Raw genomic sequence first — 16,248 nt, 5'->3', positions numbered from 1 at the left:
TGTTGTGATAATTGTGTTGTTTGCTCTATAACCTGTCGGTTCATATGCCTTGTGACTGTGAAATATATGCCTAAGACCGAGACAATAAGAAGACACAGTGGCAGAATAAATTCAACCAAATCTTTGTTTCATCATAAAACCAGAAAGTAGCCTCTGTCCAGTGAAGTCCATAAAGCATATTGCATGTACGAACAGTTACATGACCTACAGCATGGTCAAGCAAGTTAATGTTTCCGACATTTTCGGACTAGTGAACAACTATTTATTTAGAACAAGTTGCAAAGAAACAGCCGATGCCTCCACTATTCCAGGACCATTTCAACTTCAACATCATTAAATCACCTCTGCTTAGTCTAATACAGTGACAACTAAAAGATTCTAAAAACAATTTAGTCAAATCAACATATGCTAAACATTATGTGGCTGTCCATGGTACTGATTTCTGTTTGTGTGTGTGTGTATGTGTGCATAAGTAGAAGTAAAACACGCTACTTGTAGAGAAACACCAATGCCATCCTCTATTTCATGTTGACGAAACGGCCTATCACCCTGTCATACAGTACACTTTTAGTTTTTGTTGTCCTAGTCTACCTGGCTAAAATGCTTGCTCGCTAGCCTAATTTCCTTTCATGCATGGACAATGATTATCTACTACATCTAGCTACATGTCCCTGATTGAGTCTGTAATACCAACATGTTTCAAGCAGACCACCATAGTCCCTGTACCCAAGAACACGAAGGCAACCTGCCTAAATGACTACAGACCCGTAGCATTCACGTCCGTAGCCATGAAGTGCTTTGAAAGGCTGGTAATGGCTCTCAACGTTCAACACCATAGTACCCTCAAAGCTCATCACTAAGCTAAGGATCCTGGGACTAAACACCTCCCTCTGCAACTGGATCCTGGACTTCCTGACGGACCGTCCACAGGTGGTGAAGGTAGGTAGCAACACATCTACCACGGTGATCCTAAACACTCGAGCCCCCCAGGGGTGCGTGCTCAGTCCCCTCCTGTACTCCCTGTTCACCCACGACTGCATGGCTAAGCACGACTCCAACACCATCATTAAGTTTGCTGACGACACAACAGTGGTAGGCCTGATCACCGACAACGGCGAGACAGCCTATAGGGAGGAGGTCAGAGACCTGGCCAAGTGGTGCCAGAATAACAACCTATCCCTCAACGTAACCAAGACTAAGGAGCTGATTGTGGACTACAGGAAAAGGACGACCGAGCACGCCCCCATTCTCATCGACGGGGCTGTAGTGGAGCAGGTTGAGAGCTTCAAGTTCCTTGGTGTCCACATCACCAACAAACTAGAATGGTCCAAACACACCAAGACAGTCGTGAAGAGGGCACGACAAAGCCTATTCCCCCTCAGGAAACTGAAAAGATTTGGCATGGGTCCTGAGATCCTCAAAAGGTTTTACAGCTGCATCATCGAGAGCATCCTTACTGGTTGCATCACTGCCTAGTACGGCAATTGCTCGGCCTCCGACCGCAAGGCACTACAGAGGATAGTGCGTACGGCCAAGTACATCACTGGGGCTAAGCTGCCTGCCATCCAGGACCTCTAAACCAGGCGGTGTCAGAAGAAGGCCCTGAAAATTGTCAAAGACCCCAGCCACCCCAGTCATAGACTGTTCTCTCTACTACCCCATGGCAACCGGTACCGGAGTGCCATGTCTAGGACAAAAAGATGTCTCAACAGTTTTTACCCCCAAGCCATAAGACTCCTGAACAGGTAATCAAATGGCTACCCGGACTATTTGCATTGTGTGCCCCCCCTCCCCCCAACCCCTCTTTTATGCTGCTGCTACTCTCTGTTTATCATATATGCATAGTCACTTTAACTATACATTCATGTAGATACTACCTCAATTGGCCCGACCAACCAGTGCCCCCGCACATTGGCTAACCGGACTATCTGCATTGTGTCCAGCCACCCACCACCCGCCAACCCCTCTTTTACGCTACTGCTACTCTCTGTTCATCATATATGCATAGTCACTTTAACCATATCTACATGTACATACTACCTCAATCAGCCCGACTAACCGGTGTCTGTATGCAGCCTCGCTACTGTTACAGCCTCACTACTGTATATAGCCTCGCTATTGTTATTTTTCACTTCTTTACTTACCTATTGTTCACATAATACCTTTTTTGCACGGTTGGTTAGAGCCTGTAAGTAAGCATTTCACTGTAAGGTCTACACCTGTTGTATTCGGCGCACGTGACACATAAACTTGATTTGATTTGATACGGAACATCCATCCTCTCAGGCCAGAGGCACAATTTATGAATTTATGGTTGGATCAGAATTTACATTATAATCATTGTCCAGTTCGGAGAATTAAGTAAAACCACCAGTCCAAATCCCTATCTCCATCCATGGCTAATTTAGGAAAGGGACTATTTTAGCTAGCTAGCCACCGCAGGACAACACAATGAGATGCAACAATTCAAGTTGTTTCTGTCAAATGAAGTTTGGATTGATGTGATGTTGGGGGGCTGTACTCCCTTGGCACCCATGAATACACGCCACTGCATAGCGGGACTCTATCCCACAAAAACAAGCTCTAACAGACCTGCACTCCTTAGCCAGCAGTCTCTCCCAGTACTGGCAGTCTGCAGCTCTGCCAGACATGGTCCCCAGCAGGTAAGGGTTGATCTCTATCACCTTGTTAGTTTCCTTCAACACTGTTTTGAAGATGAACAAATACTTAATTACATCCCATCTCAAAAAGTCCTAATTTGCTCAACGTTGTTGCTCATTCCTGGCAATACACTAATCTAACAGCTCTGATGGTAAGACCATCAATAAGAAAAACATTCCTTAAAAATAGTCTATACAAGGCAAGATAAAACGGAACCAAAATATTAAAAACAAACTAAATGAAAACAATATTTCAAGTTTTATTGCCACATGCAAGTACAGTGAAATGCTTAACTTGCAAGCTCAATCCAACAGCAGAGTATTCAATATCAAAAAAGTATAATAGTAAAACAAATACATAATAAAGAAATAAGAAAGGAAGCTATGCACAGGGTCAGTGCCAATACCAAATGTACAATGTGCAGGGATACTAGAGCAGTTTGAGGTAGATATGTACATATGGGGGGGATTTGGAGAAAGTGACTGGTAGCAGCATAAATAATTATAAAAACAAAACAGTATGCCAGCAACATAAGTGGTGGGTGGGTGTGTGTACTGTGGGTGTTGGTGTGAGTGTGTACAAGAATGTCAGGGTAGTGATAGGCGGATATACATGTAAACAGGGATGAAAAGTGACTAGTAGCAGGAATATACACTGAGTGTACCAAACATTAGGAACCCCTTCCTAATATTGAGTTGCACCCCCTTTTGCCCCTAGAACAGCCTCAATTCGTTGGGGCATGAACACTACAAGGTGTCCGAAGCGTTCCACAGGGATGCTGGCCCATGTTGACTCCAGTGCTTCCCACAGTTGTCAAATTGGCTGGATGTCCTTTGGGTGATGGATCATCTTGATGCACTCGGGAAACTGTTGAGCATGAAAAACCCAGCAGTGTTGCAGTTCTTGACACACTCTAACCGGTGCGCCTGGCATCTACTACCATACCCCGTTCAAAGGCACTTAAATATTTTGTCTTGCCCGTTCACCTTCTGAATGGCACACATACACAATCCATGTCTTTTGTCTCAAGTCTTAAAAATGCCTCTTTAACCTGTCTCCTCTTCATCTACTCTGATTGAAGAGGATTTAAGTGACATCAATAAGGGATCATAGCTTTCACCTGGATTCACCAGGTCAGTCTGTCATGGAAAGAGCAGGTGTTCTTAATGTTTTTTACGCTGTGTACATAGATACACAGTAGTTACATGTAACTACAAAATATGTCTGACAACATTTATGAAAGCGTAATTACCTTATTTTGTGCGTTAGCATCACCGGACCCTATAAAGACAAGAAAAGGACAAGCATTAGATTGACAAATCAGATCCAAATTCATTCTTTGGATGGACACAGTCGCTTTACGGCTTCAACATCTTACGTGACATTAGTGTAGTTTTTGTGTATCTTAGTTCAAACTGATTGTAGTTACCAGAGCTAAAAGTCCAGGAGACGACCTTGATCAAACCATAGATCCCCAGGGCCACAGCAACCATCGCCATATACGGTAGTCCTCAATGGAGGGAGCACTGACACCTGATTGGGGTGAAGAGAGAGGGAGTCAATTTAAGACATACGCATGCATGAGTGTTGTATCAAGTCAAATATATTTGACTTTTCAGATCAATATAATTGCATATCAGTAATTATACTAGTATGCCTAGAGACACTGACCATAACCACAGATCTAGGATCAGATGACCTTACCCCAATCCTAACCTTTGCCTTTACAGGGATAGAAATATCTGGCTCTGAATCAGTGGATAGGGGTAACATCCATAAACTTAATGCAGCTCTATTAAATTCTCTCACCAGTGATATTGAGGGTGACGCTGGCCCCGCCGGGTGCCTCCACGGTGGACAGCCACACAGGTGACCTCCCCGCCGCGGCCCAGGTCCAGCTTGGCTGAGTCCAACTCCACACGGCTGGTCTGGCTGTAGGTGCTGTCTGGGCCCTGTCTGTGGCCCGTCATGCTGCCCTGACCCAGGGGCCTGACCCTACCGTCCGGCCCTGTTAACACCCAGCGGAACTCCAGGGAGAGGGGGTAGAATTCTGACGCCTCGCACTGCACCGTCACCACCTGGCCGGGCACGGAGAGAGGGAGCGGGGAGGGGAAGATGGAGAGGGAAGGAGGCTCTGCGAGAGATAGAGGGAGAAAGAGGAGGGAGAGAATGAGGTAAGATAGGATAATACACACTTATGGCATGTAATCTAATGACATTTAGTTGACCATGACATACCATTATAAGACTGTACTGTATAAGAAGTTGCAGTAGTTATTTCAGTGAATAAATATGTAAAGACAAAGGGGTTGAGATTCTACCAAACAGTTCTGAAACAAACATTACAATGGTTTAGTATTGGCCGACTTAACAAGCGTATTCATCTCTCCTCACCTACAATCTCCAGCTCCACTGCCACCTGAGCCAAGAGATAGGGCAAGTACACCGTGCAGATGTAGGTTCCTGAGTGGCGCACTTGAGCTTCCTGCAGGATCAGTGATGCATTTCCTGTCTCGTGCAGAGCCGTGAAGTCTAGCCCCGCTCCCTCTTCCTGGGTCTCTGCAAATCGGTCACTCTTGCCGTCGTAGGCCAGGACCAGACGGCCATCGCCCCTGAACTGGTAGCGCCACTCCACGGCGAAGCCAGAGACAGAGAGAGGACAAGAGGCATCCACCCAGAACCCACAGTCTAGAACAACCGGTTCCCCGAGTCTGGAACGGATCATGAAGGTTCTACTGGACACACTGAGCACCACTGAGAGAGAGGAGTAGGAGAGAGACGTTACACTTTAATACTACATTACCTGTGACATTACGTGGTAATAAACATCACAGGTTGCTATGCTTCCTCATGGTGTATGACAAATTCATTTCAATTATGATTAATAATAAGTCATTATCACTGTGGTGATGGTAACTGTAAGTCATGTTGACTAGAAATCCATCTTTATCACTTGTAATGGTTATATATGACAATCTGTCTGACGTTTACAACCCTTGCTCAAGAAGAATGTCATTCCTTTTCAATCATACCCTTGGGTTCCTTGGTTGCCGTGGGAGCACGCATGACATTGGAGAGGCGCAGCTGTCCGTCAAAGCCCTGCAAGGCAGCAGTGTACCAGTCGGCTTGCAGGTAGATCGGACTGTGGGCAGAGTCCGTGAGTGGGGCTGTCCATTGGACAGTGGATGGCTGGGGCATGAAGGGGTTGATCTCACACTGTGGCTTCTGGACTGAGCCTTCTGGTGGGTGCAGAGAAGAACTGCAGAGGGTAGCTGCTGGGTCTGAGGAGAGAGGAGGAGATTTGTCTATTGAAGTTATCCTTTCAATTACATAACATGTCTTTTTCTGAAAAGCTCTGCCTAAAATGGCAACGCTCTTGTAGCCTTGTGTAATTTAAATTACAGGCTTGGTGTCACACCAAACTGACTGAATGCACCTGTAACAGCCACTGGTTTGTCACTCAAATCAGGCATCATTTCTAAAGAGATTGTCCTATTTAATACAGTTGAAGTCGGAAGTTTACATACACCTTAACCAAATATATTTAAACTCAGTTGCACAATCCCTGACACTTAATCCTAGTAAAAATTGCCTGTCTTATGGCAGTTAGGATCACCACTTTATTTTAAGAATGTGAAATGTCAAAATAATAGTAGAGAAGGATTTATTTCAGCTTTTATTTCTTTCATTACATTACCAGTGGGTCAGAAGTTTACATACACTCACTTAGTATTTGCCTTTAAATTGTTTAACTTGGGTCAAATGTTTCGGGTAGCATTCCACAAGCTTCCCACAATAAGTTGGGTGAATTTTGGCCCATTCCTCCTGACAGAGCTGGTATAACTGAGTCAGGTTTGTAGGTTTCCTTGCTTGCACACACTTTTTAAGTTCTGCCCACAAATTTTCCATAGGGTTGAGGTCAGGGCTTTGTGATGGACACTACAATACCTTGACTTTGTTGTCCTTAAGCCATTTTGCCACAACTTTGGAAGTATGCTTGGGGTCATTGTCCATTTGGAAGACCCATTTGCGACCAAGCTTCAACTTCCTGACTGATGTCTTGAGATGTTGCTTCAATATATCCACATAATTTTCATTCCTCATGATGCCATATATTTTGTGAAGTGCACCAGTCCCTCCTGCAGCAAAGCTTCACCACAACATGATGCTGCCTCCCCCGTGCTTCACGGTTTGGATGGTGTTCTTCAGCTTGCAAGCCTCCCCCTTTTTCCTCCAAACATAATGATGGTCATTATGGCCAAACAGTTCTATTTTGTTTCATCAGACCAGAGGACATTTCTTCAAAAAGTACGATCTTTGTCCCCATATGGCAGTTGTAAACCGTAGTCTGGCTTTTTTATAGCGGTTTTAGAGCAGTGGCTTCTTCCTTGCTGAGCAGCCTTTCAGCTTATGTCGATATAGGACTCGTTTTACTGTGGATATAGATACTTTTGTACCTGTTTCCTCCAGCATCTTCACAAGGTCCTTTGCTGTTGTTCTGGGATTGATTTGCACTTTTCGCACCAAAGTACGTTCATCTCTAGGAGACAGAACACGTCTCCTTCCTGAGCGGTTTTTTGTCAAGGGTCTTGGCTGATTTCTTTTGATTTTTCCATGATGTCAAGCAAAGAGGCACTGAGTTTGAAGGTAGGCCTTGAAATACATCTACCGGTACACCTCCAACTGACTCAAATTAAGTCAATTAGCCTATCAGAAGCTTCTAAAGCCATGACATCATTTTCTGGAATTTTCCAAGCTGTTTAAAGGCACAGTCAACTTAGTGTATGTAAACTTCTGACCCACTGGAAATGTGATACAGTGAATTATAAGTGAAATAAATCTGTCTGTAAACAATTATTGGAACAATTACTTGTGTCATGGACAAAGTAGATGTCCTAACCGACTTGCCAAAACTATAGTTTGTTAACAAGACATTTGTGGAGTGGTTTAAAAACAAGTATTAATGACTCCAACCTAAGTGTATGTAAACTTCCGACTTCAACTGTATATAACGATAAATACTGACCAGTGACGTAGTAGACTCTATCATGGTCTGTAGATGGTCCCTGCTTTGACCTGGTTTCTTCACTGTCTGGGTCTGTATTGATGTAAAGTAGTGACTTCTCCTGGCTCATAGCAGCATGGAAGCCCCCACCTGGTTTCTCCTGGACAAACCAGCACTCCAGAACTGGAAAACTTGCTCCATAGACTGGAAGAAAAAAGGATGAGGGAGTTGTGTGAACGTGAAGCCAACCAATGTGGGTATGTGAAAAAACAGAATTGAATAGAACAAAACTGTATCTCTATGGGTGAAGTGATGTAGACTAGTGTAGAATAAGGATGGGTATGAAAAGGCCATCAGAATAGAAACAAGTTATTGACTAATGATACATGCTTAGCATTAAGACTGTGAAAATAACTCTAAATCTCTATACAACTACATGTAAATGAATATGCCAGCTTTATGTAGGGCTGTTTTGCCCGTGTGCATTTTCTACAAGGTATATATTATGCAAAGTATCTATTCTTAAATCAGCAGTTAAACCAATAACAAAGCGACCTCCCCACCACTGTTTCAGGGGAATGGGCCTGGAGAAATGCGACCACTCTAGATTATATTTTGTGTTCTGATGGGATACGACATTTGAACTAAGCTCATGATCCATTTATAAATTATATTCTTCAAGAATCAATGGGTACATATCATTAATTTATAAGTCCAAAAATGGATGTAGCAGCTGCTGATTGCCCCTTTAACTCAAGAAAGTTTTTTTCACTTATTGTAATTAGCTACAACCTAAGGTTAATTGAGTATACAGAAGATACAGTAACTGTGCCACCAGTAACACATCCACCAAATCAAATGTGCAGTAAGAAAAGCTGACCAATTTACCGTGCATGAAGTAACTAAAGGCAAGGAAGGATTGCAATATTTTTGATATATTGGTCATGTTAGTTTTCGACAGTGTCCTCGACTATTCTGTAGTCTGATGGATGAGAAAAAATATGGAGAAATATGTCTTCAGAGTTCCACTGTAACTCCCCACAGCAAACTCTACTTTCACTTTAATTTTGCAGACAGACACTGACATGCGCATAGCCAGACGAGGCATAGACAAAGCACCATGGTATACAGTAAAAAAAAAAAGTCCAGTATGTACGGTTTAGAAACTACGGAAGAGTATTAGGGCCAAGTGAAGATTTAAAAAAATTAACAGTTACAGGTGGTACTTGGATTATTTTGTTTTGCACTATAGTACTTTAAAAAACTGGAAATATTTCTAGAACAAAGTGGCAATATTTCAAGCATAAACTCGACATTTAATTTCGTGAATAAAGTCAAAATGTTTAGAATAAAGTCGCAGTTCTATTTCAATATTAGCATAGGGTATTTATTTCAATGCATGTCTCCCTGGCTGCCTTTTGCTGTGCACCATTGAAATGCCTGAAGTTGTCTCTTTTAGCACATAATAACCATATTATTATAAGTAGGCCTATTAGGACCTGGAAGAAGCTGTGAAGAAATAAAGAAACTCCGTGGTAAAACTAAGTCAGTACACTGATTTTCTGAGGGACAAATGCAAAAACGTGAAAAATAAATTGAGTTCCAAACTCAGAGTTTGTGCACACATTGCAGAATGCACAATCAACACAAGATGGCGCTCCAACACTACACTGCTGACCAGAATGGTCAAGATCACATGATTTCTTAAACAATGATTTAGGTAATCTGAGGACAACAAACGGAACAGTACATAGCTCGAGAGAACTATTTCATGTCACGCACGCATGCACACACAGATTTGTGATGACAGGCAATTTCTACCTGACGGAGTATGGTGAAGTTGCCTTAGAAACGCTGATTTTAGGTCAGTTTATAATCTTCCCCACAATGGTTAAGATTAGGGGGGAGGAGAAGCTGATCCTAGATCTGTACCTTGAGGAAACCTTTCCACGGAGCTACAAAGACAACCAAAAGTCAACCCAAGTGCTATATACTAACTGAACCTGATTGGTTATCCCCTTCACACACATACCAGAACACACTGTGGGCGTGGCAAAAATTCTATAACACATTTTAATTGGGGAGAAAAAAAATGAGAAAATATGACCATAGATTACTTGTGTAGGCCTGTTACTGTAGTTATGGTCAAAGAGTTTCAGCTAGTATCCACTGGCTCTGTTCTAGTTCTTTCAGTCACCTGAAGTCGTTGTGACACAAAAATACTGAAAATAATGTAGGCTAACAAACAAATAATGTGTCAATGTAATAGTCCAGCATCCCACACAGCAGTTTGGGTATGAAAAACCATGTACTGTACAGGCTCCTAGAACTAGATGATGTGGCAGTGTGTCGGACATCTCATGATGGAGGATAGATAGACACAAGATGGCTGCTTCCTGACGCTCTTACAGGAAAGGGTGTAGGATTTACCTCAACAGTGTTTGACTCCACCTTCCTCTGTATGTGTGTGTTTGTGTGTGTGTGTGTGTGCACTGTACTTTCCATTGCATTTCTATGCCGTATTATTTTGTTGCTGTGTTTTTCAGTGTGATGATATACAACTATTTAATATCAAATGGAGGTAGATCCAACACGATGCACCTACTTCTATGGGTCATATACAGTATGCCAGATAAAGGTCCATAGACCTTAGCTTGAGATAGCTCAATTGTGTCATCCTCCCAAACCACAAGCCCTCTGAGAATACTATAGAAATAATACATTGTTCCTCCTCTTTCACATCAAAGTAATCCTCCTCCTGATTTTAGTCAAGGCCATTGTAAGAACTAGGCCTACAAGACCTAGTGGGTTCCCGAGTGATGCAGTGGTCTAAGGCTCTGCATCTCAGTACACGAGGTGATACTGCAGTCCCTGGTTCATATCCACGCTGAATCATATCTGGCTGTGATTGGGAGTCCCATAGGGCAGCACACAATTGGCCCAGTGTTGTCTGGGTTTGGCCAGGGTAGGCCGTCATTGTAAATAAGAATTTGTTCTTATGACTTGCCTGGTTAAGTATAAATAACTAAAGACCTCCCTGTATTTAGTTCTACCACAATATGCTTGCAGGTTATCTAAACTGGCTTGTCTTAGATGAAAAATATATTACTTTATTGTCAATTGTCACCAAGACCTTTTCCGTTATTTTCCGTTATCCCAATAAATCTGGTATATGCCAAACAATGACCTTTCAACACTTGGTGGTGAATTTCAGAGATGAGGAAACTGCAATTACATGTACCCAGCAAAAATGAAGATATGGCTTCTCATTCACAAGTCTGACCATAATACAAGGTCATTCTAAATTACCTCTCAGTGAGGTGGTGGCCTCTTACTGTATGTTTCTGTATTAACGTCATGTGTCTATCATAGACTTGGTATAATTGCATTATGACTGTCATCAGCCATTTTCTTCTGTTTCAGATCAAGTACAGTTTTCAGATAGTTTGCTTGTCTGTGTGTCTCAATCTTCTCTCTGTCTGTCTGTCCTCATTTGTCCCTTCAACATGTGCTGTGTTTTCATGACATATTGATACTGAAATTTACAAATTCATATCTGTGTTGGGGTGATGCTGGTTGGGACGCTGCTCTGTTTAGATACATGATCTCAGTGTTACAGAAGGAGGAATAGAACAGAGATGAACAACAGCCTCAAACACTGGTGCTGATGACCATGAAAATGAATCAGCATACTCTAATGTAGACTTTCAAGGAGCATGTGAGGTAATGACATAGATATTGACATAAATAATAATTAACATTATTGATATTGGTCATTTATAGGCCTTTAGTTTTTCACAACATTTGAACCTGCATGCACTATCTGGAGACATAAACTATCAAGAGTTGCAACTAAGCCCTCAAAGTTAGTGAAAATATCTAGACCCCCTGCTCCAGACCCAAGGAGACCACTGTTCATGGCCTAATGGTTGACTGACATTCATACAACTTACTATCATTTTTGTCATAAACATTTTAATAAAAAATCTATCTCTGCTGGTTGGTTCCACCTGGATTTTATGCTACTGATGCTTGAGCTAGCTAAATTCTCATCAGCTCAAAACGATATTCAAGCTAATATCATGGTGCAAATATTTTATTTTTTAAGAGATTTTGTGCCTGACGCCTAAAGAGGGAAGATTGTAGACAGACCACTTTCATATTCTTAATTATCAGCTGTTGTAACGTTCGTCGTATAGAGGAGAAGGAGAAGACCAAGGTGCAGCGTGGTAAGTGTTCATTTTAATGATATAAATAAACTGAACGAACAAACAAAATACAACAAAAAGAGCAAACGAAACAGTCCTGTAAGGTATACACACAAACAGAAAACAACCACCCAAAAACACAGGTGGGAACAGGCTACCTAAGTATGATTCTCAATCAGAGACAACGATAGACAGCTGCGTCTGATTGAGAACCATACCAGGCCAAACACATAGAAATACAAAACAAGGACAACAGAGAACACCAGACATAGAATGCCCACCCCAACTCACGCCCTGAACAACCAAAATAGAGACATAAAAAGGATCTCTGCGGTCAGGGCGTGACAGCTGTGTTGTATTTAGTGATTTGGGAGTAACAGTCAAAGTACTGGTTTACAAGCAGTAGTATTGTACAGTGTAGTTAGTGATGGTAGAAGTTTGATCTGATTAATGTAAATAAAGAGTCATGTTGTCACTCATGTTGTGTGATGTCTGCAGTAGGAATACAGGATTCAGAATACTGTCAAACATGATGTTCTCTTGTAATATTTAATCAAACCAAGCTATCAGTCAATCACTTTCATCTCTGTGTTTCAGGCTTTATTCAGGCCAACAGTGATTGCCTACCTTCATGTGGTTTGCTATTCTGAAGACATCACTGAAACTTAAAGAGGGGAACCTATTGAGCATGAGTAATAGGGACGCAAATAATCTTACCCTTCCTCTCAACGTTTTTTTCACTCTGTGTAATGGCAAACCGTTCTCATTTAGTTGCATTGTCCAGGTATCTGCAGTAGATTTTAAAGTCCATAATTAACCTAAACAGCTCTGAATCCATTTTCAACTTGTGTCAATTATTTGCCCTTTTATAGAACACCATTTTTTACTAATGACTCAAAGTTGTGTGACCATTAACATTGGCTGCATATCCATTGTCCTTCTCCCAAAGTCTGGACTTGCACATTTCTTCTAGTCTCAGGGATTTAACAATGGTGTAAAGTAGCTCAAGCCAATGCTTCCACCTATCCAATGCTTGGATATCCATGAGGAAAGGGATGGACAGTTGGTATGCAGCCATTCATTTCAGGTGGTTTCATCAATAGAAGTAATGTGTTCCAAATGCCACCCTATTCCCTATACACAGTGCACAAATTTTGACCAGGGCCCATAGTAGTGCATTACACTACTTTTAGGGTGCCCTTTAGGACGCATTCCGCCGGTTGAGCCCCACCCTGCCTATTGTAAATAATTTCAACATCCCATTCCCCCAGTTAAGCAAACAAAGAGGAAAGGCTATGACTATAATTGATGTAGTAAATTACTTTTCCTGTCCATTACTTTATTTGATAAACTTATTTTATTGTGTAGGTGTGTGTCCCTTTTGAATGTTTAATAAAACATTCATTCAGCCAAGAAATCCCTCTTTTCATTGATGGACTATTCCATAAACTGAACAGTACTAATGAGATGAATTAGTTGCATTGCAGTTATGTATGGTGTTGCTGCCATTCAGATTTATCCAGCCTTGGTATGGAGTAACTGATAACTGACAAAATGCCTCAGTCTGAGGAAATCTTTAGAGAAAGAAGTCACACTTCCAGTTTGCACTCATCTTTATTTAACTTGCTGTAATACAGAGATACAGACTGTATACAATCATACATTAGATCTCTAACCTTGTCTTCATTGTGTCTTAATTGAAAATGAAAGCATTGTCTTCCTTTATTCACCATTTCAATAAGGAAACAGCAATACCACTATTAATGGACCGCAGGCTCTGACAATATCCAGGAAGTATTAACACTTTAAGACCCTATGGTCAGATGGCTTTTCATGAAGACGTCTTGGTAGATGATGGTATCAAAGAACTCTATCTGGGGAGGGAGGGGGGCAGAATCAGTGGAGGCAGGTAGCAGTTAGAGGGGTCCAGGTGGGATTGGGCCAGGCATGTCCAGGTGTCAGGCCAGGCATGTCCAGGTGTCAGGCCAGGGTGTCCTCAGTCGCGGTCCTAGAGCCTCAGACCCTCCGGAAGGGGAGACAAAGAGAAAAGATGAGGGTTAGCGAGAGCATGGCTAAGACCACAGCACACCACATGCACTGGGGGTAGAAAATAATCAATGGTGTTGCTGTGGACACTTGATAATCAGACTAACACACCTGTTTGATACCTGTGATACTGTAGGCCTACTTATGTTACTTTTCTCAGTCAATTCAGGTAGGATTCAATATCTTGCGTTTTTGTTAACCATGGCAGCCAGCATTACACATAGAGATGTGCAGAAACATAATAATCCTCTGTGTCTGTGGATCCTTTCCCGTTAATGTATTTTTCATGTCAGACAGGACAATATTTTTAAAGAAACAATCTCTAGTTGAGTAAAATATTTACGTTTTGTTCTGGTTACAAAATAATCCAGAAAATTGCAGTAAACAGCACCACACTCAGGCAGAAAACGTAATGTTATATTCTGGCCAGACATATATATGGAAACACCACTTCATCTCTATTTGATCCAAATAAGTAGTTTTGTCATGATCACCAGGAAATCCTAATATTTCAGGTAAAGAGCACCACAGTCAGGCAGAAAAATCTGAATGTTCTATTATAAGGTGAGTACAATTAATTTCCCTGTCTGTTAAATGGCTACTACTTAGAAATACTATAACAGTAAATTAATAGATTACATTTTATTTGACATTTTTTATGTTATTGTCCATCTCTTAAGGGACATAGTCCCCGTACCACAGGGGCGGTTTTATTTTAGCCCTTGTCCTAGTGTGGCACACCTGTAGCATATTGGGAACCTCTTGGATCCTCAGGGCCACTCCTCCACATCCTCCTGAAATTGTGGAGGCACGGTCGGCAGCGATAACTGTCCTGGTGGGGTCTTCCCCGTCTCCTCATTATGTGTCCTGTCCACACCATCCAGAGGATATTCACAGTCTTCCCATGTGGCCCTCCTGTGCCCTATGCTCTTCTGAACTGGGCGTATGTCTTTCCAGGTCCTTCGATACTTTCGGCCCCTTACTTCCACTTCATATGAGGTGACAGGAGCACTCTGACAGCTTGGCCTTGTTATATTGACTTGTCCTGACGTGCACGTTTGTGTGCAATAACATCCCTAATGACCTTTGCTTGTTGTTTTTATGTTGTTTGCTATTCTAAAGTGAATACTGATACTAATAAGAAAACACTTCATTTTATAATTGTTCACCATTTATCATCTGACTTTGGATATATGATGTTTGACTGTATCCAGTTTAGACTGTGGTTTTGTCTCTTTCTTGTAGACTCTGATGTTGGTTTAAACTCCTCCAACAACTCTGCTCCAAAAGACATGAGGTTTCTCTCTCACTAATCAAACAGGTGAATATCTCTCTGTGTGTCTTTGAAACACCAACGTCAACTTTCTCACCAATCCCCTATTGACATGAATTCATGTTATGATGTACTCAGGTTTGACTTACTAGTGGATATCTCAAGTCAGGATTTGGCCCAAGACTTTTCAGTGGAATATGCTTTATTTTTTATTTATATATACTTATATACTATTTTCACAAGTACAGTATGTGGTGAATTTTGAAAACTCATAGTACAAAACTCCAAACTGGTAACACTTGTAATGCTGCCAGTCTCACATAAACCTTTCATTGCTTAATGAGTACATCGGATGCTTTCTCCTGTGAGATAAATTTAGCCTCTTGCGAATTTAAGGAAAATTATGAAACACAAGAGACAAAATATATATTTTAAATTTTATTGGTAAAAAATGTTGGGTAGATTGGCTTCCCTTGGCATCCATGAATAGACGCCCTTGCTCCCATGTAGGTTTATGCAGTCTCTTTCTGACAGTTGACTCATGCACTTCGACATTGATTGTGGCCAGAGAGGCCTGTAGATCCCTTGATGTTACCCTGGGGTTCTTAGAGACTTCTATAAGTATCTTTCGGTCAGCTCTTGGCTGAATTTGGTGGGATGACCTGTCCTAGCGGTCTGGAATTTTCTCCATTTGTAGATGATCTGTCGGACAGTGGAATGATGTACTTCGAATTTCTTGGAAATGGATTTGTAACCCCTCTCAGACTCACAGGCATCAATTATCTTTTTTCTGAGGGTCTTTGATAGGTCTTTTGATCTTGGCATAATGGTTAAGACCAAACCAGACCAAGTTTCTTATCTTTATGTAAGGCTGGATCCTCCCAAGTTACTTTCTAATGATTTATAATAATTTGCACCTGTTTGGGTGTGCCTGATTCTAATTTTAGCCATTTTTCCACATAAAGAAATAGCATATTTGTTTATTTTAATTGGATAAACATTTTTTGGGGTGATCTGTTTAATTGATATACATTTATCAATTAATGTGGTTGGAA

General features: G+C 41.6%; 1 pseudogene; it reads right to left on the bottom strand.

The window, feature by feature from the left end:
* The window catches only part of LOC129830597 (tapasin-like), a 10,312-nt pseudogene extending 1,573 nt beyond the window's left edge, over positions 1-8,739 (bottom strand).
* Positions 8,740-16,248: the final 7,509 nt, after the last annotated feature.

The sequence above is a fragment of the Salvelinus fontinalis genome, chromosome 32 (genome assembly GCF_029448725.1).
Source record: "Salvelinus fontinalis isolate EN_2023a chromosome 32, ASM2944872v1, whole genome shotgun sequence".
Lineage (NCBI taxonomy): Eukaryota > Metazoa > Chordata > Actinopteri > Salmoniformes > Salmonidae > Salvelinus > Salvelinus fontinalis.
The sequence above is the reverse complement of the archived record's forward strand: the minus strand, read 5'-3'. Positions and strand labels throughout refer to the sequence as shown.